This window comes from Moschus berezovskii, chromosome 13 (assembly GCF_049115385.1).
Source record: "Moschus berezovskii isolate FMDL1 chromosome 13, NW_MosBer_1.0, whole genome shotgun sequence".
Taxonomy (NCBI): domain Eukaryota; kingdom Metazoa; phylum Chordata; class Mammalia; order Artiodactyla; family Moschidae; genus Moschus; species Moschus berezovskii.
This window is the reverse complement of record NC_142472.1, coordinates 75,086,382-75,110,323: the sequence shown is the minus strand read 5'-3', so window position 1 is coordinate 75,110,323 and position 23,942 is coordinate 75,086,382. Positions and strand designations below refer to the sequence as shown.

At 43.6% G+C, this 23,942-nt stretch overlaps 1 long non-coding RNA gene across 1 annotated transcript; it reads left to right on the top strand.

The window, feature by feature from the left end:
* Positions 1–18,220: 18,220 nt before the first annotated feature.
* On the top strand, positions 18,221–23,290 carry LOC148775871 (uncharacterized). Its single transcript, XR_016038948.1, has 2 exons — positions 18,221–18,605; positions 22,935–23,290. It is a non-coding gene; the product is annotated as an uncharacterized LOC148775871 (long non-coding RNA).
* Positions 23,291–23,942: the final 652 nt, after the last annotated feature.

Below are 23,942 nucleotides of genomic sequence, written 5' to 3'. Positions count from 1 at the left end.
AGACCTTGCCACTTCTCCTCACGTCTCATCTTTTTCTTCAGGGCCTCACTGTGCCCCAAACTGAGAGTGGAACAGGCTTAATTCTGCAACCCTCTATGGCAGATAGAGGATGTAGTGTCTACCCTTAAGATGCTCACAGTTTCACAGGAGAAACAGAAGGATGCAAGTAGAAATGCTAAGCTGGAAGAGCACACTGGGGTATGGGGAGGAGCCCTGTCCAGCCCAGCTTGAGGGTCCAGAAAGGAATGATCAGATGAAATGGATGCAGGAGTAGCAAGCAGACGACAGGCGGTAGATGGGAGCCAGGGAGGAGTTTATCTGACCCCGAGGGTACCCCAGCGATCCTACCCTTCAGTGGGAGAGCTAGGTGATGGAACGTGTCTGCTTACGGGATGTGGATGGCCGGCAGAAGAGTCGAGGCAGTGAGAATCTTGTGAATCACAGAGGAGAGAGGGCGAGAGCCTGACCTGGGCAACGGCCAAGGGTGCAAAGACAGGTGAGTAAGAGGTGAGCTGGAAGGTGGAGAGAGGACATTATAAGGAAGGATGGGGCGTGTGACTCTGGGGAGAAGGAGAGCAGCGAAGTCCTTTGAGAGGAGAGGAGAGGAAATGGAGGAGAACGAGGACAGAGAAATGGAGCCGAGAGGTGGTGCTGGGGAAAGAGGGAACAGGGCAGACAGCAAGGGCAGGAAACGGCCATCACTGCCCTCCCCACCCTGCGAGGAGCACGGGCTTGTGTCTTCAAGGAAGATGACCAAGAGTGGAGAAACTAAGAAACGGTGAGAGCCAAGACGATCGAAACTGGGGAAGAGGTGGGGCATTTGTCTACTTTGCTCCTCACGCTAACCCTGCAAGTCCCTTGTCCCTTCCTCCTTTTTAAGCTTCTGTTCCCATTTTTCTTTCTTTTCTCTTTTTATTATTGATGGCTTTTTAATAGTATTTAGTCACATAATTTGCAGTGACATAGGTGATTCATGGGGTCGCAAAGAGTCGGACAAGGCTGAGCAACTGAACTGAACTGAACTGAAGGTTCATAAAAGGTGTTTATGACAGGTTGGTAACTTAGTGTCATCTTGGGGTTTCTTTTCATGACAAGCACATGAAAAGATGCTCAACATCACTCGTGGTTAGGGAGATGCAGATTAAAGCCACGGTGAGGTGTCATTTCTCGCCGGTCGGAGTGGCTGCTATCCAGAAATCTACAGGCAATGGATGCTGGAGAGGGTGTGGAGAGGAGGGAGCCCTCTTGCACTGTTGGTGGGAATGCAGGCTGGTGCAGCCACTATGGAGAACAGTGTGGAGATTCCTTGGAAAACTGCAAGTGGAACTGCCATACGACCCAGCAGTCCCACTCCTGGGCATGCACACCGAGGAAGCCAGAATTGAAAGAGACACATGTACCCCAATGTTCATTGCAGCACTGTTTATAGTGGCCGGGACATGGAAGCAACCTAGATGTCCATCTGCAGACGAATGGATGGGAAAGCTGTGATGCATTTACACAACGGAGTACTACTCAGCGATCAAAAAGAATACATTTTAATTAGTTCTAATGAGATGGACGAAACTGGAGCCTATTATACAAAGTGAAGTAAGCCAGAAACAGAAACACCAATACAGTATACTAACACATATATATGGAATATAGCAAGAGGATAACGATAACCCTGTATACGAGACAACAGCAGAGACTTGGATGTGGAGCAGTCTTTTGGACTCTGTGGGAGAGGGCGAGGGTGGGATAATTTGGGAGAATGAATTGAAACATGTATATTATCATATGTGAAACGAATCTGACGTGGCTGGGGGCTCCCCACCTCAACACTCTGTGGATTTAAGAGGCTGTTCAAAAAATAAATAAATAAATAAAATTGAGACTTGGGGAACTATTTACCAGTTTTGGGGCTTCCCTGGTGACTCAGACAGTAAAGAATCTGTCTGCAATGCAGGAGACCCCGGTTCAATCCCTGGGTCAGGACGATCCCCTGGAGAAGAGAATGGGGCTACCCCCTCCAGAATTCTTACCTGGAGAATCCGATGGACAGATGAGACTGGTAGGGGCTACAGTCCACCAGGATCCCAAACAGTCTGACCCGACGGAGCGACTAACACTTTCACTTTCTTTCACGTAAAGGATATTTTAGGATACATTTACTATTAACTCAAAAGGTACACTGATATCAGTTTAAATAGCAAACGTGAATGTCATTTACTTAAGCCTATTGATTCACATTTTTCAAAAAGCACCCTCATGTGTTTGCGTGCATGCGTGCTTGCTCAGTCATGTCTGACTCTGTGATCCCATGGACTGTAGCCCGGCAGGCTCCTCTGTCCATGGAATTTTCCAGGCAAAAATACTGGAGCCAGTTGACATTTCCTTCTCCATCTTTTTTATTTTTAAAATTATTTCTTTATTTATTTGACTGCTCTGCGTCCGAGTTGCAGCGGGATCTTTCAGTTGCAGTGTGTGTGTGTGGATGGGTGCGCGCACACATGCGCTCAGGCGTGGATCTCTTAACTGAGGCATGTAGGACCTAGTTCCCTGACCAGGGATGTATCCTCAGCCCCCTGCACTGGGAGCACAGAATCTTAGCCACTGGAGCATGAGGGCATTCCCTTAGCTCCCATTTTTCAAGTTTTTTTAATCCTGTGAGTAGCCCCTTGAATTGTATTGTAATGCGAGTGAATAATCCATCTGCTTAAAAATATCTCTCAGTGGGACTTCCCTGGTGGTCTTGTGGGAATCCACCTAGCAATGCAGGGTATGAGGTTTAATTCCTGGTCTGGGAAGATCCCACGTGCTATAGAGAAATAAAGCCCACGCGCCTCAACTAGAGAAGTCCCCGTGCTGCTCCACTATAATGCAACTAAGACCTGATAAAGTCAAATAAATAAGTCAAGGAGTATTTTTCTTTAACTCTCGAAGTATATTTTATAATAAAAGAAAAAGTAAGTCCTTACAGTTCCAGATACCCTTGCCCTTTGTGGTATCACCCAGGAAAGGAAACACATTGTTTCAATGGGCACCAAGTTTCCAGTTCCAACCACATGTCTTGTCATCAAGTCTTGGGAAAAACTCCTGTATTTGAGTTCAAAATTCACCATACTCAGTATACACCGTGAAGAGGAAAACTAGAAAGTGCTTTAAACACTCTCCTCTTAAACTTTGGCTCGTTCCTGCTGATTACTCAATATCTGAAAGCACATGATAGTCGTATTTAGAAGGAAAGTGAGAAATTCAGTCAAGAATGTTTTCATACATCCATAAATACTTGGCATTATATAGACAATTTCTTGCATTTGCATACAAAACAAGTTTCTAAGCACTTTTGCATAATAGTGTTCTTAAGGTGCCCCGATGCCTCTGAATTCCTAGAACAGGGCACCCTGGAAGAGAGAAGACTGATAAGGATCTTTACTGAGGTTGGCACAGTGCCATTTGGATTTGCTCTTGACATGGCACTTTTCAAAACAGAATAACCCATATTTGGGGAATACACTAATATTAGACTTTGGTGTGTTTATCTTATTAGGGCCATAGGCCAGGCCACAATCTTGTGGGCGGCAGAAGGGTTTCCTACGAGTGCCACGGACATTCCCACCGTCAGTCCTGCAAGAGGGAGGTCTGCCTTGGGGTAGGACCTGAGAATGTGGAAATGAAGCCTCAAGTATTCTCTCCTCATGGGGTTGGTGGTCAGTTTAGCTAGAACAGGAGGCAAAGCGATGCTGAGACATGTTCAGCTGATTTGCAGTGGCGATCTGGAGGTGCTGAGCTTTGTGGCAGACACAAGAATGTGGGCTTCTCAGAGAATCCTTCAAGAAAAACTCATTGCCCAGCTGTGAGGAGCAGGGTTAGGGCTGGCCTCCAGCTGTTAACTCTTTTAGGTCCAGCTTCATGAAGACACGCCCTGCTCCGGGGCTCCCGCTGGAGAGAGAAACTTCCTCAGATCTGTGTCTTGCCTGACAGCTCATGTACCCAATCCCAGGGCCCCCTTTTGCTTCCTGCAGGTCTTATTCCCTACTAAACTGTCTGTACGCACCACCCCACACTCCCATTTGCTTCCATAAGAGCCTAACACACAGAAGATCTCCTTTAAAAGTCACAGACTGGTATTCATCATGTTGCGGGCTCGGGGTGTAAGGAAGCCGTCCACCTCTAGGGAAGGCAGAAGGAGAACCTCCAGGCAGCACACTGATACTTGTTGCAGAAGAGTGATAGCCAGACCAAGAGGCATCAGAGCCAGAGAAGCTGTTTCTGAGCTCACCTAGGAGGCCCTCGGAGCCCCTCAGAATCAGCTGGGGATGCCCTGAGGACCTTGGCTCCTGGTAATGAGCCCAGGGGCTACTTACACCATCAGTGGTAGGTTGTAGTCCACTGAATCTGTACCATGAGAGCCCAGAAGACAGGCAGATTTTATTGTCCCCATTTTACAGATGGAAAAACTGAGTGACCATTCTAGGAGTTAATTCGAGAATTTTTTTTCTAGAAAGTTAATTCTAGGAGTTGACTAGGTTTTCTTTTCTGTGTTCCGCAACAGCCCCAGGCTCACTACCTTTTCAAGGCACTGGAGCTCTTGGGTCACTGTGAGTGAATGAAAGTCGCTTAGTTGTGTTCAACTCTTTGTGACCGCACAGACTATACAGTCCATGGGGTTCTCCAGGCCAGAATACTGGAGTGGGTAGCCTTTCCTTTCTCCAGGTGATCTTCCCAACCCAGGGATCGAACCCAGGTCTCCCATAGTGCAGGTGGATTCTTTACAGCTGAGCTACCACTGTTTCCTATTAAATAATTAAGTCTGTTGTAGAAAGGCATCTCAAGGGCCTGGAATAATTCAGTGCTTTAAGTCTGGGAGTCAGACCTCCAAAGAGCAGCATGGCGGTACTTTTTCACCATCAGAGGCCTTTTGGTGTCACCAGGAAGCGTGTTTGTTTGTTTGAACAAGACTACGCTGTTTTAGAGGGAACATGAGAGTCTGAGTCAGTCAAACAAAAGTATGCATTTTCCTGTAGTTTTCATTTCTGATTCTCATCCATTGTATGACAGGGCTTTTTGCTGAAAAACATCCATTTTCTAATATCTTAGTTATTCAAAAGAAATGTAAAATTAAAATCATTTTTTACGAATTCTAAACTTTCAGTGTGTGCTCCTCCTACCGTGTGGCCTTCCCTCCTGGAATCAGTATTTCCTTCAACAAATATTTTCTTACGTGTAGATAATCCTTTATCTGTTTCCCTCTGATGAGTCTGTTCCCAGCGCTTCTGGCTCATCTTTAATCGCTTTTGCATCACAGTCAGTTCAGTTCAGTTCAGTTCAGTCGCTCAGTCGTGGCCGACTCTCCGCAACCCCATGAATCACAGCACGCCAGGCCTCCCTGTCCATCACCAACTCCCGGAGTACACTCAAACCCATGTCCACAGAGTCGGTGATGCCATCCAGCCATCTCATTCTCCGTCGTCCCCTTCTCCTCCCGCCCCCAACCTTTCCCAGCATCAGAGTCTTTTCCAGTGAGTCAACCCGTCGCAAGAGGTGGCCAAAGTATTGCAGTTTCAGCTTTAGCATCAGTCCTTCCAATGAACATCCAGGATTGATCTCCTTTAGAATGGACTGGTTGGATCTCCTTGCAGTATAAGGGACTCTCAAGAGTCTTCTCCAACACCACAGTTCAAAAGCATCGATTCTTCGGCGATCAGCTTTCTTCACAGTCCAACTCTCACATCCATACATGACCACGGGAAAAACCATTGCCTTGACTAGACGGACCTTGGTTGGCAAAGTAATGTCTCTGCTTTTTAATATACTATCAAGGTTGGTCATAACTTTCCTTCCAAGGAGTAAGCGTCTTTTAATTTCATGGCTGCAATCAGCATCTGCAGTGATTTTGGAGCCCCAAAAAATAAAGTCTGACACTGTTTCCACTGTTTTTCCATCTATTTCCCATGAAGTGATGAGACCAGATGCCATGATCTTTGTTTTCTGAATGTTGAGCTTCAAGCCAACCTTTTCACTCTCCTCTTTCACTTTCATCAAGAGGCTTTTGAGTTCCTCTTCACTTTCTGCCATAAGGGTAGTGTCATCTGCATATCTGAGGTTATTGACATTTCTCCCAGCAATCTTGATTCCAGCTTGTGTTTCTTCCAGCCCAGCGTTCCTCATGATGTACTCTGCATATAAGTTAAATAAGCAAGGTGACAATATACAACCTTGACGTACACCTTTTCCTATTTGGAACCAGTCTGTTGTTCCATGTCCAGTTCTAACTGTTGCTTCCTGACCTGCATACAGGTTTCTCAAGAGGCAGGTCAGGTGGTCTGGGATTCCTATCTCTTTCAGAATGTTCCATAGTTTATTGTGATCGACACAGTCAAAGGCTTTGGCATAGTCAATGAAGCAGAAATAGATGTTTTTCTGAAACTCTCTTGCTTTCTCCATGATCCAGCAGATGTTGGCAATTTGATCTCTGGTGCCTCTGCCTTTTCTAAAACCTGCTTGAACATCTGGGAGTTCACGGTTTACATACTGCTGAAGCCTGGCTTGGAGAATTTTGAGGATGACTTTACTAGCGTGTGAGATGAGTGCAATTGTGCGGTAGTTTGAGCATTCTTTGGCATTGCCTTTCTTTGGGATAGGAATGAAGACTGACCTTTTCCAGTCCTGTGGCCACTGCTGAGTTTTCCAAATTTGCTGGCATATTGAGTGCAGCACTTTCACAGCATCATCTTTCAAGACTTGAAATAGCTCAACTGGAATTCCATCACCTCCACTAGCTTTGTTAGTAGTGATGCTTTCTAAGGCCCACTTGACTTCACATTCCAAGATGTCTGGCTCTAGGTCAGTGATCACGTTATCGTGACTATCTTGGTCGTGAAGATCTTTTTTGTACAGTTCTTCTGTGTATTCCTGCCACCTCTTCTTAATATCTTCTGCTTCTGTTAGGTCCATACCATTTCTCTCCTTTATCGAGCCCATCTTTGCATGAAATGTTCCCTTGGTATCTCTAATTTTCTTGAAGAGGTCTCTTGTTTTTTCTATTCTGTTGTTTTTCTCTATTTCTTTGCATTGATCACTGAGGAAGGCTTTCTTATCTCTCCTTGCTATTCTTTGGAACTCTGCATTCAGATGCTTATATCTTTCCTTTTCTCCTTTGCTTTTCGCCTCTCTTCTTTTTGCAGCTATTCGTAAGGCCTCCTCAGACAGCCATTTCGCTCTTCTGCATTTCTTTTCCATGGGGATGGTCTTGGTCCCTGTCTCCTGTACAATGTCACGAACCTCTGTCCAGAGTTCATCAGGCACTCTATCAATCAGATCTAGTCCCTTAAATCTATTTCTCACTTCCACTGTATAATCATAAGGGATTTGATTGAGGTCATATCTGAATGGTCTAGTGGTTTTCCCTACTTTCTTCAATTTAAGTCTGAATTTGGCAATAAGGAGTTCATGATCTGAGCCACAGTCAGCTCCTGGTCTTGTTTTCGCTAAGCGTACACAGCTTCTCCATCTTTGGCTGCAAAGAATATAATCAATCTGATTTCGGTGTTGACCATCTGGTGATGTCCATGTGTAGAGTCTTCTCTTGTGTTGTTGGAAGAGGGTGTTTGCTATGACCAGTGCATTCTCTTGACAAAACTCTATTAGCTTTTGCCCTGCTCCATTCTGTGCTCCAAGGCCAAATTTGCCTGTTACTCCAGGTGTTTCTTGACTTCCTACTTTTGCATTCCAGTCCCCTATAATGAATAGGACATCTTTTTTGGGTGTTAGTTCTAAAAGGTCTTGTAGGTCTTCATAGAACCGATTAACTTCGGCTTCTTCAGCATTGCTGGTTGGGCATAGGCCTGGATTACTGTAATATTGAATGGTTTGCCTTGGAAACGAACAGAAATCATTCTGTCATTTTTAAGATTGCATCCAAGTACTGCATTTCGGACTCTTTTGTTGACCATGATGGCTACTCCATTTCTTCTAAGGGATTCCTGCCCACAGTAGTAGATATAATGGTCATCCGAGTTAAATTCACCCATTCCAGTCCATTTTAATTCACTGATTCCTAGAATGTCGACGTTCACTCTTGCCATCTCCTGTTTGACCACTTCCAATTTGCCTTGATTCATGGATCTAACATTCCAGGTTCCTATGCAATATTGCTCTTTACAGCACCGGACCTTGCTTCTATCACTGGTCACATCCACAACTGGGTATTGGTTTTGCTTTTGCTCCATCCCTTTATTCCTTCTATAGTTATTTCTCCACTGATCTCCAGTAGCATACTGGGCACCTACCGACCTGGGGAATTCCTCATTCAGTATCCTATCATTTTGCCCTTTGTTACTGTTCATGGGGTTCTCAAGGCAAGTATACTGAAGTGGTTTGCCATTCCCTTCTCCAGTGGACCACATTCGGCTGTGGTCCATGTGATCAGATCAACTAGTTTCCTGTGATTATGATTTCAGTGTGTCTGCCCTCTGATGCCTCCTCGCAATACCTACCGTCTTATTTGGGTTTCTCTTACCTTGGTCGTGGAAAATCTCTTCGCAGCCGCCGTACCTTACCTTGGACGAGGGGTATCTCCTCAAGGCCGCCCCTCCTGACCTTGAACGCGGAGTAGCTCCTCTCGGCCCTCCTGTGCCCGCGCAGCCACCGCCTGTTGGACGTGAGGTAGCTCCTCTCGGCCGCCGGCCCTGGCCTCAGGCGTGCGGTAGCTCCTCACGGCCGCACCTCTTTGCGTGGTTCGTTGTGCCCGGGCGCCGCCAGGGCCGGCGTCTCTCGCGTCGCGTCTGCGCCGCCGGGGCCGGCGTCTGTCACTTTTCTCGGTAACTTCTCTGTCTTACTCGTCCCTGTTTTCGTTACTGTTGCTGTGTCTTAACATAGTCTCCTTTGGTTAAACCCTGAGAATTGTCTGTACTCCCGGAGCTCATGCTCTGTTTTTGGTTTTTATTTTATTGTTTTTTTTTAAATTTTTTTTGTGAGGTGTTTTTTTGGGCCGTGCTTGTAGGATATTTGTTCCCCAACCAGGGATGAAGCCATGCCCCCAGGAGTGAAAGTGCAGAGTCCCTAACCACTGGTCCACCAAGAAATTCCAGTTAATTAAACAAATTTATTTATGTATTTATGCCTTCATTTTTGGCTGTGCTGGGTCTTTGTTGCTGCACTCGGGCTTTCTCTTGCTGCAGAGCACAGGCGTCTCATTGTGGTGGCTTCTCTTGCTCAGGAGCACACACTCCAGTCCCACAGGCTTCAGGAGTTGTTGCTCTCAGGTTTCAGAGCACAGGCTCAGTACTTGTGGGGCAGGGGCTTAGTAGTCCCGAGCCATGTGGAATCTTCCAGGACCAGGGATCAAACCCAGATCACACCTCTGAACTGGCAGGCGGATTCTTAACCACCCGACCACAAGGCAAGTCCAGAATTCCTGTTTTTTTTAAAGTTGTATCTTCTTTGCTTTCCTAGGTCCCTCTGGGATTTTTACTTTTCCTGCCCCTGCATCTTACACAAAAATGAAAATAAATTTAAAAGATTTGATTCTGTTTCGACCAGTCACCCTTCCCACAAGAGAAATCTAGTAAAAAATATTAATCGTTCATCTGGTACAAATTCTCAGCTGCCTTGGGCAAGTTCTGAGCGGTTATTGCTAAACCTGCTTTATAGCAGTTAAAATAATTATCCTTGGATTTCTTTTCCATGCTCAATTTTCTCCTGGACTTTATTTCTGGGCTTTGTAACTTTTCCAAGGAAAATGAACAATGATTTTACTGAACTTTTTTGTGCTCCAAGCTCTTTATACTAAGCTCTGTGTCTAAAGGAATTTTTTCTTTTATTCCCAGTACCATGGGTCAGGAAATATTTTAACCACTGGTTTCTAGAACTTTATTCTCTGGCCATTACGCTCTATGAACAATCTAGCAATTTTCGTCTACCTGTCATGACCACAGAGGGAAAGTCGAGTAATATTAATCTATGAAAATATTTAGATCTGACCTCTACAACTGAGAGGAAAAAAATGAACTTAAATGGGCAAGAATCAAGTTTGTTTTTGTCCAAGTTATTTATTAACACATGACAGGAACTATCATGCTATGAAATAATTCTCTATTAATTATAAAACATTTCTTTTCCAGGATGCGAAAACCTCTAAACCTTTAAAGTTGTGAACTGTATTTCTATAATCATTTTTACGAAATGACTTTTTTTTCCTAATGGCTGCTTTTTAATATAACTTTTTATAAATGTAAAGTTTTCAAAATTCTCACACGTCTTAAGTGAAAAAAAGAACTTTCATGTTAACTAATATAATCTTTTATAGTTTGAAAATGCTTCCCTTAATAGAATCACAGAATTTACACTGGAGGAAAACCAAGAGATTATCTAGTGTAACTTTCCAATGAATGCTGAATTCTCTCCAACCACGTTGTTGAGATGCACTCTTTCAGTTTTTTCATGAATGCTTCCATTGTGAAGAGCTCCCGTGAAAGCTCATTTTAGGTAAACACCTCTAAGATTAAAGAAGTCATTTAATTTGGATCTCAATCTGCTCTATTCCTTCCATCTTTGGTACCAGTTTTCTCTTTTGGAATAACTCATATCAGGTCTGCTTTTCATTCTACATGGTAGCTCTTTATATATTTAAAAATTGAGACAAACATCGCCTTCTCGTTCCCTTTACCAGGTTAGATGCTGACATCTTCTTCAGTTGTACTTGGTGTTCAATTCTTTCTCCCCCTTACCTAATTCTTGAATGATACTCTTGTAAGTGATATGCAAAGTTATACTCAATACTTTTTCTAGTTTAAAAAATTTATTTTTATTAAGATATAATTGACATACATTATATTAGTTTCTCTTATAGCTCAGTTGGTAAAGAATCTTCCTGGATTATGGGAGACCTGGGTTCGATCCCTGGGTTGGGAAGATCCCCTGGAGAAGGAAATGGCAACCCACTCCCGTATCCTTGCCTGGAAAATCTCATGGATGGAGGAGCCTGGTGGGGTCGCAAAGTCGGGCATGACTGAGCGATTCACTGACACTTATATTAGTTTCAGGGGTGCATTACGATTCAGTTTATGTATGTGTTGCAAACTGATCACCACGATCTGTCTAAATAGCATCCACCACCACACAGTTACGAATTGTTTTTTCTTATGACAATCACTTTTGTAATCTACTTTCTTGACAACTTTCACATATACCACACAGTATTATTAGCTACAGTCGCCGTGTTGTGCTTTACACCCCCAAGACTTACCTGCTTTATAATGGAAAGTCTGTACCTGTGGCCACCTTCACGCATTTTGCCCACCCACCTTCTCTCCCTCTGGCAACCACCAATTCGTTCTCTGTATCTAGGAGTCCAGTTTGTTTTGTTTTTAGCTTCCACATATAAGTGAGAACATATGATATTTGTCTTTCTCTGTCTGATATTTCACTTAGCCTCATGTTCTCAAGATCCATTAATGTTTGTACAAAATTTGATTCTGTTTATGGTAGAATAATATTCCATCATGTGCGTGTGTATATACATACAAATATACAGATATGCACTTTTTCATTATTCCTCTCAGTGTATACTTAGGTTGTCTCAGTGTCTTAAGTGTTATAAACAATGCTGCAGTGAAATGGGGCTGTGTGCATCAAGTCAGTGTTTTTGTTTCCTTCAGATAAATACCCGGCAGTGGAACTGCTGGATCCTGTCGTAGCTCTATTTTTAGTTTTTGAGGAGTGCCCACGCTGTTTTCCATAGGGGCTGCACTGATGTGCATTCCCAGCAACAGTGCACAGGAGGTCCCTCTCTCCACATCCTTACCAACACTTCTTATTTCTTGTCCTTTTGATAATAGCCATTCTACGAGACCGACGTCTTACCACTTGGCCACCGCGCCTGTGTTGATAATAGCCATTCTAAAAGGTATGAAGTGATATTTCCTTGGTTTGATTTGCATTTTCCTGGTGATTAATGATGTTGAGCACCTTTTCATGAACCTGTAGGCAATCTGTATATCTTCTTTGGAAAAACGTCTATTCAGATCCTCTACTCATTTTTAAAGCAGTTTTTGCTATTGAGTTTTATGAATTCTTTGTGAGTTTTGGATATTGATCTCTTATCAAATATATGATTTTCAAGTATTTTCTCCCATTCCACACATTGCTGATTCATTTTGTTGATGGTTTCTTTTGCTTTTATACGCAATTTTTGTTTTAAAGGATATCTTCCACAAAGTGAAAAGACAACCCACAGAAAAGGAGAATATATTTGCAAATTGTATATCTGACATGAGACTTGTTTCAAGAACATATGAAGAACCTTTATAACTTAATGATAAAAACCAAATGAATAATCCAATTTAAAAATAGGCAAAGGAGTTCAATGGGCTTCCCTAGTAGCTCAGACGGTAAAGCATCTGCCTGCAATGCAGGAGACCTGGGTTTGATCCCTGGGTTGGGAAATCCCCTGGGGAAGGAAATGGCAACCCACTCCAGTATCCTTGTCTGGAAAATTCCCTGGACAGAGGAGCCTGGCGGGCTACAGTCCATGGTGTCACAAAGAGTCATACAAGACTGAGTGACTAACACACACACACACAAAGGAGTTGAATAGACATTTCTCCAGAGAAGACCTGTTAAAGTACAGTAAATATATGAAAAGGTACTCAACAAAATTAGTCATTAGGGAAATGTTAAAATCAGAATGAGATACCGCTTTACACATGAATGGCTATAATAAAAAAGATAGCCATAACAAGTTGCAGCAAAGATATGATACAATTAAAACTTTCTTACATTGCTGACAGAGATGTAAAATGGTACAACCACTTTGGAAAACAGTTTGGCTGTTCCTCAAAAGTTGAACAGGCCACCCTGAGCTGCTCCCAGGAGAGTGTAGAGAGAAGTGTGGCTCTTCTCATTCTTTTTATTTAGCAAGTCAAGTTCATCGTCCAAAACCTGGGATCATATGCGAGTTCTAGAGATAAAAGTCAGCTAAAAGAAAGAGAAAGCTTTTCTTTAGTGAATCAGAAGCAAGTTAAAAAGCCAGATTTCATTTTTACTTCAGGGAGGGGGGGAAATAAAAAAATACTAAATTAATTTCCATTTCCCAGGCCACCTGCAATGCGGGAGACCCCAGTTTGATTCCTGGGTCAGGAAGAACCGCTGGAGAAGGGATACTCCAGTATTCTTGTGGCTCAGCTGGTAAAGAATCTGCCTGCTATGCGGGAGACTGGGTTCGATCCCTGGGTTGGGAAGACCCACTGGAGAAGGGAAAGGCTACCCACTCCAGTATTCTGGCCTGGAGAATTCCATGAGGTCTCAAAGAGCTGGACATGACTGAGCGACTTTCACTTCCCATTCTAAGTTCTCCATATTAGTCCCAGTTTCGCTCCTGTAGCAGAAAAACACTACAGGTGTTTTAAGAGAAATTAAAATCAGAGTGGAACCTATACTCCTGGCCAGGCTGCTGTCTTAGTAGAGTTGGGAAACAATGTCAAATGTGTAGGCATATGTGTCAACCAACAGAAACCAAGGCCGAAATTCTCATGATGACTGAGTTCCTTTCTTCTTTCTTCCTTCCTTCCTTCCACAAGGTAGTTAACATTGCCCAACATACAACAGGGCTTCCCAGGTGGCTCAGTGGTAAAGCATTTGCCTGCCAACACAGGAGATGCAGAAGACATAGGTTCGATCCCTGGGTGGCAAAGATCCCCTGGAGAAGAAAATGGCAACCCACTCCAGTATTCTTGCTTGGGAAACCCCATGGACATAGGAACCTGGCAGTCCATGGGGTTGCAAAAGAGTTGGACATGACTTAGCGACTAAACAACAAAGTACAATAGCATCATCAATTCAATGAATATGAGTCTGAGCAAACTTCGGGAGATAGTGGAGTGCAGGGAAGCCTGTTGGGTTTCAGTCCATGGGGTCGCAAAAGAGTTGGACACGACTTTGCAACTGAACAGAACAGGAACGTACAAGACCAGAAGAAATGCCCTCCTTGCTTAGGAGTGAATCTCTTACGATCCTGACTCCCAGCCCCAATCCTCAACCATCCTCTCTTTCCATTTCCTTCTCCAGAAGCCTCTTAAGAAGTCTGTTCCCATGGCTCCCTCTGTGGTGAGAATTAAGTTGTGTATTTTCAACTCTCCCTGTTCATCTGGGGCGAGACAGAACCCGAGAGCCTCATGTGCTCACACCTAGCACATGAGTGTGGACAGGGCCTCCTCCTGTTCACTACCACTGCTTCCACGAGTGGACCCTGGGGGGCAGGATCTGTCAGTATTCCCATTTTACAGATAAGGCCCTTCACACGGCTGCCCTCTTTACATATCACTGCCTTTTAGCGGCAAAGGGGCTTGTGTAACTCAGTGAAGCTACGAGCCACGCGGTGCAGGGTGACCCAAGACAGACAGGTCATAGTGGAGAGTTCTGACAAAACGTGATCCACTGGAGGAGGGAATGGCAAACCACCTCAGTATAATTGCCAAGAGAACCCCATGAACTGTATAAAAAGGCAACAAAGAAGCCTGGGGTGCTGCAGTCCGTGGGGTCACGAAGAGTTGGACACGACTTGGCAACTGAACAACAGCAGCAGCAAAGCTGTTAGGTGAAAAAGCCTGGTTTTCAACTCCAGTGTGTGTTTTTCCACAGCCGTGGCTTGAAATTAGCATGCTGTTTCAGCTCTTCTGTGTTATAACGCTTTGAAATTTGGAAGACTGAAACAATATCTTTTTTTGTGGTTGAAATATGCATAACCTAAAATTTACCATTTTAATCACTGTTAAGTGCACAATTCAGTGTCATTAATTATACTCACAATGTTATGCAAACATCATTACTATCCATTTGCAGAATGTTTTCATCTTCCCAAACAGGAAATCTGTACCCATTAAACAATAACTTTTCATTCCCTGTCTCCCTAGCCCCTGGTAACCCCGTTCTACTTTCTGTCTCTATGGGCTTGCTGCTTCTATGTACCTTGTGTAAGTGGAATCATACAGTATTTCTCCTTCTGTTGGACCCATACAATTTTGGGAATGAAAGAGTAAATGATTCCAGCCAACTGAAGACCTCTGAAGTATGTCTGGGCATTCCTACCCTGTGCTCAGTGTTTAGCTTTCCCGATTCTCACTAACCAAATGATCCATACGATCATGTGTATTTCAGTGGCCTTTGTGATCAGGATACCTGTTCGAATCTCCCTGCAGCCCTCCAAGTTCTGGCTTCTCACACTCTGTTCAAGTGGCACCATATTCTGTACGCCCGACACAGATAAGGAAGGAACATCCACATAGCACTTCATTTTTCACAAAGTGCTTTATGAGACGTGTCTTTTATTTTCCTTACAACCCCATTATGAGGTAGATAGTACTTTACATGATGAAATGAAGAATTCAAGACAGGATGTGACTTACCCACAATATGATGGCTAACAAGTGTAAAGCCATGAATCTAGTCTGTGGGCTTCTCTAAGTCTCTCTTTGCCCTTCTCCCAAATTCTGTCCCCTCTCTCTTTTTAAAAAATATTTATTTGGCTGAGTTGGATCTTAGTTGCAGCATTCAGTATCTTCATTTGGCACATGGGACTTCTCTTTAGTCATGGCTCTGGGGCTGAGTTGACCCTTGGCACGTGGGAGCTTAGCTCCCCAACCAGAGATGGAATCCATGCTCCCTTTATTGGAAGGTAGATTCTTAATCACTGAACCACCAGGGAAGTCCCTGTCTACTCCCTCTTTTTAAAGAAGTTCATCCATTGAGTAGGACAGAAGAATATTCAGGGATGCCCCGTGTGTGTGTGTGTGTGTCTGTGTGTATACACGCTCACTGGGAAGGAGGCAGGTTTCACCATTGCCCTAATTTAGTCTCCAAGTAAGTATCACACCCTCGCCTTCTCCCACAGAGTCCAAAAGTCTGTTCTTTACATCTGTATCTTATTTGCTGTCTCGCATATACAGTCATCGTTATCATTGTTCTAAATTCCATAAGTGTATATATATATATGTTAATATACTGTATTGGTGTTTTTCTTTCTGATTTACTTCACTCTGTATAATAGGCTCCAGTTTCATCCACCTCAGTAGAACTGATTCAAAGGCATTCTTTTTAATTGCTGAATAATACTCCATTGTGTACATGTACCACAGCTTTCTTATCCATTCGTCTGCCAATGGACATCTAGGTTGCTTCCATGTCCTGGCTATTGTAAACAGTGCTAAGCAGCCGACTTCTGCATTCTACTCTCTTTGGCCTTACCTGGTTTCCTCATAAAGGCCAGAATCAAAGATGTGGCCTAAGATAACACACACAGCCCATGACTTCTTTTGCAAGGGAGATAGCATAGAGAAAAGAGACCGGATGATGGGTTTATAATCCTGGCATTCCTCCAGCTAAGTGTCGTGGAGCTCTGCCCTGAGGAGGCCCTCCCCAAGGGGCTGAAAGTATGTGGCTTAAACTTCTGCACCTGCCATAATGTAAATTGCCTTAAGCTTCACAGCCTGCGGGTCTAATAAACAGGATTATGTTATTACACGAGCATTAACCTTTGAGTGAATGGACTTCTGTCCCATCCAGCTTACCCGGAGGAAGAGTCCCCCGGCACGTGGGCTCAGTAGTTGGGACCCCCAGGCTCTAGAACACAGGCTCTGTAGTCGTGGCCCACGGGCTTAGTTGTTCTTCGGCATTCCGGATCAGGAATCAAAACTGTGTCTCCTGCAATGGCAGGCAGAGTCTTTACCACTGAGCCACCAGGGAAGCCCTCCAGACAATATCTTTTATGTCCTCACAAACACACTTTCTCTCTTCACTGGGTACCACCACCAAAACACATCTGGGCAGTCACCTGCTTGCTGAAGCATCACTACCTCCCAAAGCAGCTGATGATGCATCCGAGCCTTTAAGGCATCAGAGCATCTCAGTGTTGTGTTCCAAGCAGAGGAGAATGTCTCTGATGTGATACACCCTTAAAGAGGTGAGGAACCAAGCTTGTACTGTGGTTGCTGTTCAGTTGCCAAGTGGTGTCCAACACTTTGCAACCCCGTGGACTGTAGCATCCCTGTCCCTCACCATCTCCCAGAGTTCGCCCAAATTCATGTCCACTGAATCAGTGATGTGACCCAACCATCTCATTCTCTGTTGCCCTCTTCTCCTGCCCTCAATCTTTCCCAGCATCAGGGTCTTTTCCAGTGAGCTGGCTCTTCGCATCAGGTGGCCAAAGTATTGGAGGTTACACGGAGGTAAGAATCTCCTCTAGATTTTCTTTTATAGACACCCTCTTCCTAATCACCTAACATAAATCCAGTGAGTTCTGGGTCAGGAAATGAATTGAAACATCAGTGTTTGATATTTGAGGCTGATAACTGAATATCAGTGCTGTTTCCATAATATTCTCTGCTCCTTCAGCAACCAAGGCTTTCTTACCGAGTCAGTCTTTTACAATATCTAGCATCTACTTTCTACAGAGGAACTACAGATGAGTTCCTCCCAAGAGACCATTCGGAGCTCAGGAGACTGTGCTTCCAGAAGGCCCGTCCCACTGTTTTGTCAGATCTGTTCAGCCTCACCTGACCTTCAGTTCACCTCTCTCCAGATGTATTATTGCCCCAGCAGTCCTTTCCCAGCCAAGGAAGAATACTGGTTCCGTTACAAAGGTGTCCCAGCTGCAGATGACATGCAGCCTGACTCACAGTAGCTTAAACAAATGGGACTTCATTTGTGTCTCGTGACAAAACACTCAGGCCTGGCAGTCCAGGGCCTGGGCAGTGGCTCTGGGAGGCTCTCAGGAAGCCATGCTATCTCTCTGCCTTCTCGCCCTGCCCAGCTTTTGTTCTCAGGTTCCCCCAAGAACTGGAGAAGGAAATGGCAACCCCCCTCAGTCTTCATGCCTGGAAAATCCCATGGACAGAGGAGCCTGGTGGGCTACAGTCCACGGGGTTGCAAAGAGTTGGACACGCCTGAGCGACTAAACAATAAAAGACCCCCAGAACACCTTTAGTTGCTGTGCTTCTCAGCCACAGGTCTGCATTGTGTGTGGAGGAAGGGGGAGAGAAGGCAGAGCTGCAGACTTGCCCTGAGCTCCCTTCCACCAGCGCTTCCTGCCTTCGCGGGTGTGTGTGTGTCTGCATGTGCGTGTCTGTGTGTGTGGTGGTTAGGTGGGAGGGTGGGGGAGGTGGTTGAAACTTTCCATTTGGTCCAAACTGAAAAAACAGCTTTCCCATCGGAAATAACAAGGACATCTATGGTGTGGGGTGGTTAGACATGCTCCTGGCAGCAGCTGCTCCAGCAGACTGAGGTCCGTTCACGTCATGTCCCAGCCCCTAAATGTGCCACACACTTCTGCCGCGCCTGTCTTTGTGTAAATAATAACATGGATCTGTCTCACAACGCCTCTTGATCTGTTCAGGGTCAAACTCCTGGAAAGAGTCAAATGGAGCCGCTTTTTCCTTGTTCCGGTATACTCCTGGAGACCTCCAGACTTACAAGGCACCCTTGCCAGTTATCGGCAACACTCCTCCTCTGGAGCCTGAGAATGATTTGAGGGTAAAATATTTCTGCTCAACTCCAGTCTGAAGTTAAGAGGTCTGAAGAAAGAACAAAGCACGCATAATGGGACCCAATCTTGGAGGATTTCAAAAATGGTATTTTCCTATACAGCTTGTATGCTTAGTCGCTCAGTTATGTCCAACTCTTTGAGACCCCAGGGGCTGCAGCCCACCAGGCTCCTCTGTCCATGGAGTTCTCGAGGCAAGAATACTAGAGTAGGTATATTAAAGGTTATGGTGTGTACTTAAAAGTTATATGATAAATAAGTTTGCTTAACTTTATTTATGCCACTGCTTTCCCACTTTTTTGGATTAAAGAACCCTTTGAAGCATAACAGCTATGAACATGTTATGGAACCAGAGTTCTATGGAAGACTCTTTGAGAAATGCTGATTTATTCTATTTCTTGTGCTAAACTCTAGCTATATTTTCTAACCAAGCTTATCAGATTGAGTTGTTAAGTGTGAAATGTAAACAATATAATGCTGTGTTAGCAGTTGGGTGAGCTTCTAAATAATTCCTTTCACCTTTCCTCTTTTAAATTTATTTGTATGAACCCTTTTCATTTTAATAAGAAGACTATAATGTAATTTTTATTCATATATAGCTTAATTAAGAAAAACAATGCTTTAGTTTTAATACACTAGCAGGTGTGTTCAGTTGTGTCTGACTCTTTGTGAACCCATGGACTGTAGCCCACCAGGTTCCTCTGTTCTTGGGATTTTCTTGGCAAGAATATTAGAGTGTGTTGCCATGCCCTCCTCCAGGGGATCTTCCTAACCCAGAGATCAAACTCCCGTCTCCTGCATCTCTTGCATTGCAGACAGATTCTTTACCTCTGAGCCACCAGGGAAGCCCTCAATACCTGGGAGAGCTTTTGAAATAACGAACAGTTTGGTTTCTTTAATTAAAAAAAAATGGAATACAAGTGTGTACATATTTAAGGAAAGGAAATAATATAATGAAAAAAGTTAAATCTAGTAGTATATATTGAATAGACTATATTAAAGAGAAGACTATTTTAAAAAGCATGTCACAACCAAATCAGAAGAAGAAAAAAAAACTAGACTATCATATTGTGGCCACCAATGTGAACTGAAATCAGTAGTTTAGGCCTATAGCCAAGGGGGAAAAAAATAAGAAAAAACGATTGACTTGTAATTGCTGATGATTTTCCACAAAGGTAAACAATTTTAAGGAGTCAAATAATTGAACAGAACCCAAGTTCAAATTATATGCTTCATTAAAATTTGTGGTCAGTGAACAGAACATTCTCAAGTGCCTCAAGCCTGGACTAATGTTATATCATGTACACACATTCTCATGCAGAGTCATGGTGATGAAACACCCAATAGAGATAAGAGCCAAATAGGGCTAGCCTCTCGATAACTCTGGACAAGTGGTGGAGACTCGGCCTCAAAAGCCACAGCATGGCCCCATGGGTGTTGACAGATTGGGCACGAAACGGGGGTGCCTTCTGCAGAGCCGTAAGCATTTTGCAATCAACTGCTTATCATATTTAACTCCTAGGAGCCAGTTTCTCTGACTTATGGGTGGAGAATCAGTAGCTTCGACAGCAGACTTACAGCATTAGCCTAACTGATTAATTAGAAAATAGGCGCGTGCTCAGTCACTCAATCGTGTCCAACTCTTGGCTACCCTTTAGCCAAGACTAAAGACCACCAGGCTCCTCTGTCCATGGGATTGTTTTAGGCAAGAATACTGGAGTGGGTTGCCATTTCCTTCTCCATTATTAGAAAATACATGACTCTGAATCTCTGCCTCAGAAAGAAACAAATGAGTGTTGAGTGTTACTGTCATTTATGTAATACTTTTATGTAATTATATATGCATACATATATATATATAATTTTATATAAACTTTTAATTGACTTTTTAAAAAAATTATTTATTTGACTACACCAGGTCTTAGTTGCGGCATGAGAACTCTTAGTTGCGGCATATAGGATCCAGTTCCCTGACCAGGGATTTATCCCAGGCCCCCAGGATTAGGAGCACAGAGTCTTAGTCACAGGACCACCAGGGAAGTTCCAAACTTAACTGGCTTTTAATGGGGAGTTTGGTTTCCCTTGTGGCTCAGCCAGTAAAAGAATCCACCTGCAATGTGGGAGACCTGGGTTCGATCCCTGAGTTGGGAAGATCCCCTGGAGAAGGGAAAAGCTACCTGCTCCAGTATTCTGGCCTGAAGAATTCCATGGACTGTGTAGTCTATGAGGTTGCAAACAGTTGGAGATGACTGAGCAACTGACTTTTTAATGGAGAGTTGACATCTAAGTCTCCAGGGAAGAGTACCAAATTTTCCTTATTTTCACTTTCAGATCTGTTCATTAGTTGCAACAAAATGCTGGTGCTATTTTATTACTATTATAGAAGACAGAGGCTGTTATAGAAAATATGTAATCCAACGAGATGAAGGACTTTACTTCCAAACATTTCTGAGTGTTATAAAGATCGGCATGCAGGGTGAGGGGAATTTCAGGTTGTGCAGTTATGTAATGACATCTTCTGAAAGAATGAAACCTCAAATGCTGTGCTAATGCCTAACTTAAAAATGCCTCAGGGTAGAAAATTTAAAGTGTAATATTGAAAATTTAAGAAAAAAGATTTTGGGAAAAAAAGAGATTCATCTACAGTTTAGAAATAGACCATAAAATAGGAACTTTCCTAGAAGTGGAAAAATAATAGTTAACATTATAGGTTCAAAAACATTTATTTCTAGACAAGTCTTAATCATTCGGGTCTTACCTAATCAGTATTTAGAACAAGGTGTATTTGACATGAATATGGAGGTAGCTGGAATTCAGAACTCTGATATATATTTCTTTGTATGCTTATTTTAGAGGAAGAAGAAGTCCTATTATATTAATAGATTGTCACTCTGTGAAGACTTGCCTATTGAAACCAAGTCCTGGTGTTTGTGTTTTCTTTCTATATCACAGTCTAGTCAAGTGGTTGTTTAACAATGTGTACCAGCCAAATAAAATACATTTACTAAAATAGTCCATATTCAAAGAACCATGCTCCTTTCCAGTATGTAGCCAGCATATGGCTAAAGTTCAGCCTTCTTAAAAATCATTAAATTGATTTGAGAAAAATTTTTCCATGAAAATGCTTTCGTTCTATGAAGATGCAATAGGAATCTCCAGGGAAAGGTACTTACTAAGAAACTCTCACACATTTTTATTGATACAATCTCCCTTTTTTAAAAAAAAAGTCTTTAACACTGTGGTAAAACATGCACAGCATAAAACTTTCCATTTTAGCCATGTGTACAGTTCAGGAGCATTAAGCAGATTCACATTGTTGTGCAACCACCACCATTTATCCACAGAACATGTCATCTTGTAAAACTAAAACTGTAGCCATTAACCAGCAAATTCCCATTCCCCCCTTCCCAGCTCCTGCAATCACCATTTTTGCTTCCTGTCTCTATGAACGTGATGACTCTAGCTGCCTCCTGTAAGTCAAGTCATGCTGTATTTGTCTGTGACTGGCTTATTTCACTTAGCAAAATGTCTTCAAGGTTTACTCTTGTTGGAGCAAGTGTCTACAATCTCCCATTTTATAGCTGGAAAAAGGCAGCCACAGTCGTTTCTTATTTGTATGTGCATGTGTGCCCGTGTTAGTTGCTCAGTCCTGTCCTGCTCTCTGCGACCCCATGGTAGCTCACCAGGCTCCTCTGGCCTTGGGGTTGTACTCTCCGCGACCCCATGGATTGTATGTAGCCCCCCAGGCTCCTCTGTCCATGGGATTCTCCAGGCAAGAATACTGGGGTGGGTTGCTATGCCCTCCTCCAGGGGATCTTCCCAACCCAGGGATGGAACCCAGGTCTCCTGCCTTGCAGGCAGATTCTTTACCATCTGAACTACCAGGGAAGCCCCAGTTCTTTTTATATCTATATAGTATTTCATATCAATTTCTTTCAAAGGGACTTCAGAAAGTTTGCCTGGGGTATTGTTTGAGTTCCCCTTTATGAGAAACCCAAAGGAACAAACAGTGTTAGTGGTGATGGTGGGCTGAGTATACAAGAAACAGGAGAAGGCATGTAAAAAGGAGGCAGTTTTCACTCTGGGTAAAAGATCATCTGCTCTACCCTTAAACTTTCTGAATCCACAGATTTGGATGAAGTCCCAGAATCAATATTTTTAAAAAGCCTTAAAAAAAAAAAAAAACCAAGAATGAAGAGAATACAAGTTCTTCTTTGTATTCCATTGCACTAGTTCTCCCTGGAACGTCCATCCAATGTCAGTTGCTGCATAGATAAATTCAAGCCATCCTCTTTGACAGTGTTTCAAAATTTGACTTGATCTCTTCCTGAGGCAAAACACCTCAGCTTTGCTGAAGTAAGAGACTTCATTTTATGAGGTTTTCTAGTGCTTTAATATCCAGTTTGCTTTCCTTTAGGTGTCCATTGGGTGGTCAATATCCATTCAGACTGAAGTATCCAGGACTTCCCTGGTAGTACAGTGGATGAGAATCTGCCTGCTAATACTGATGACATGAATCCATACCTATTCCCGGAAGATCCCACATGCCAAGGAGCATCCGAGCCCAGGTGCCACAACTACTAAGCCTGCACCCCAGAGCCCATGACCTTCAGCTCCTGAAGCCCATACCTAGAGCCTGTGCTCTGCAACAGAAGCCCATGCATTGCAATGAAAAGTAGCCCCTGCTCGCTGCAAATAGCGAAAGCCAGCATACAGCAATGAAGACCCAGCACAGTCAAAAAGAAATAATGAAGAAATAATTTTAAAAAAACATCCAGAACTGTGGCTTGTTCAATGTCATTTCCCAAAATTCTGCCTGTGTTAGAATTCTAAGATGGCAGTTGAAATTAAGTTTACTAATTAGTTGAAAGTAAGATTAGCCAGGTTAGCCTAACCTAATCACCTAAGTCCTTTAAGAGCAATGAGTTTTTTCCTCCTAGTTGCAGAAGTATTCAAGGCAAGAGAGGGATCCACATTGAGGGAGGTGGCGGGGAGTGGGGGGTTCCCTGTTGCTGAAATGGAGGGGACCAAGTGATAAGGACCTGGAAGTAGCCTCTAGGAGCTGAGAGTGGTCCCCAGCCAAGAGCCAGCAAGAAAGCAGGGAGCTTATCCTACAACCTCAAGTCAAACAGATGCCAATAACCTGAAAGAACATGGAAACAGAGCTTTCTCTGGCCAAGCCTCCAAATGACATTACAGCCAGCTAACATCCTGATTTTAGTCTCAGGAGACCCCAGGTAGAGGACTTACTTGAAACATGACAGACTCCTAAAAAATAGGTACTGTGAGATGATAAATGGGTGTTACTTTAAGCCACTAAACTTGGGGTAGTTTGTTACAAAGCAGTAGATGCCTAATACACTGCCCCTGAGAGGGTAACAGGCAGGAAGGCCAGGGGTCTCCAAATGGAGGAAATAGCCTGTAA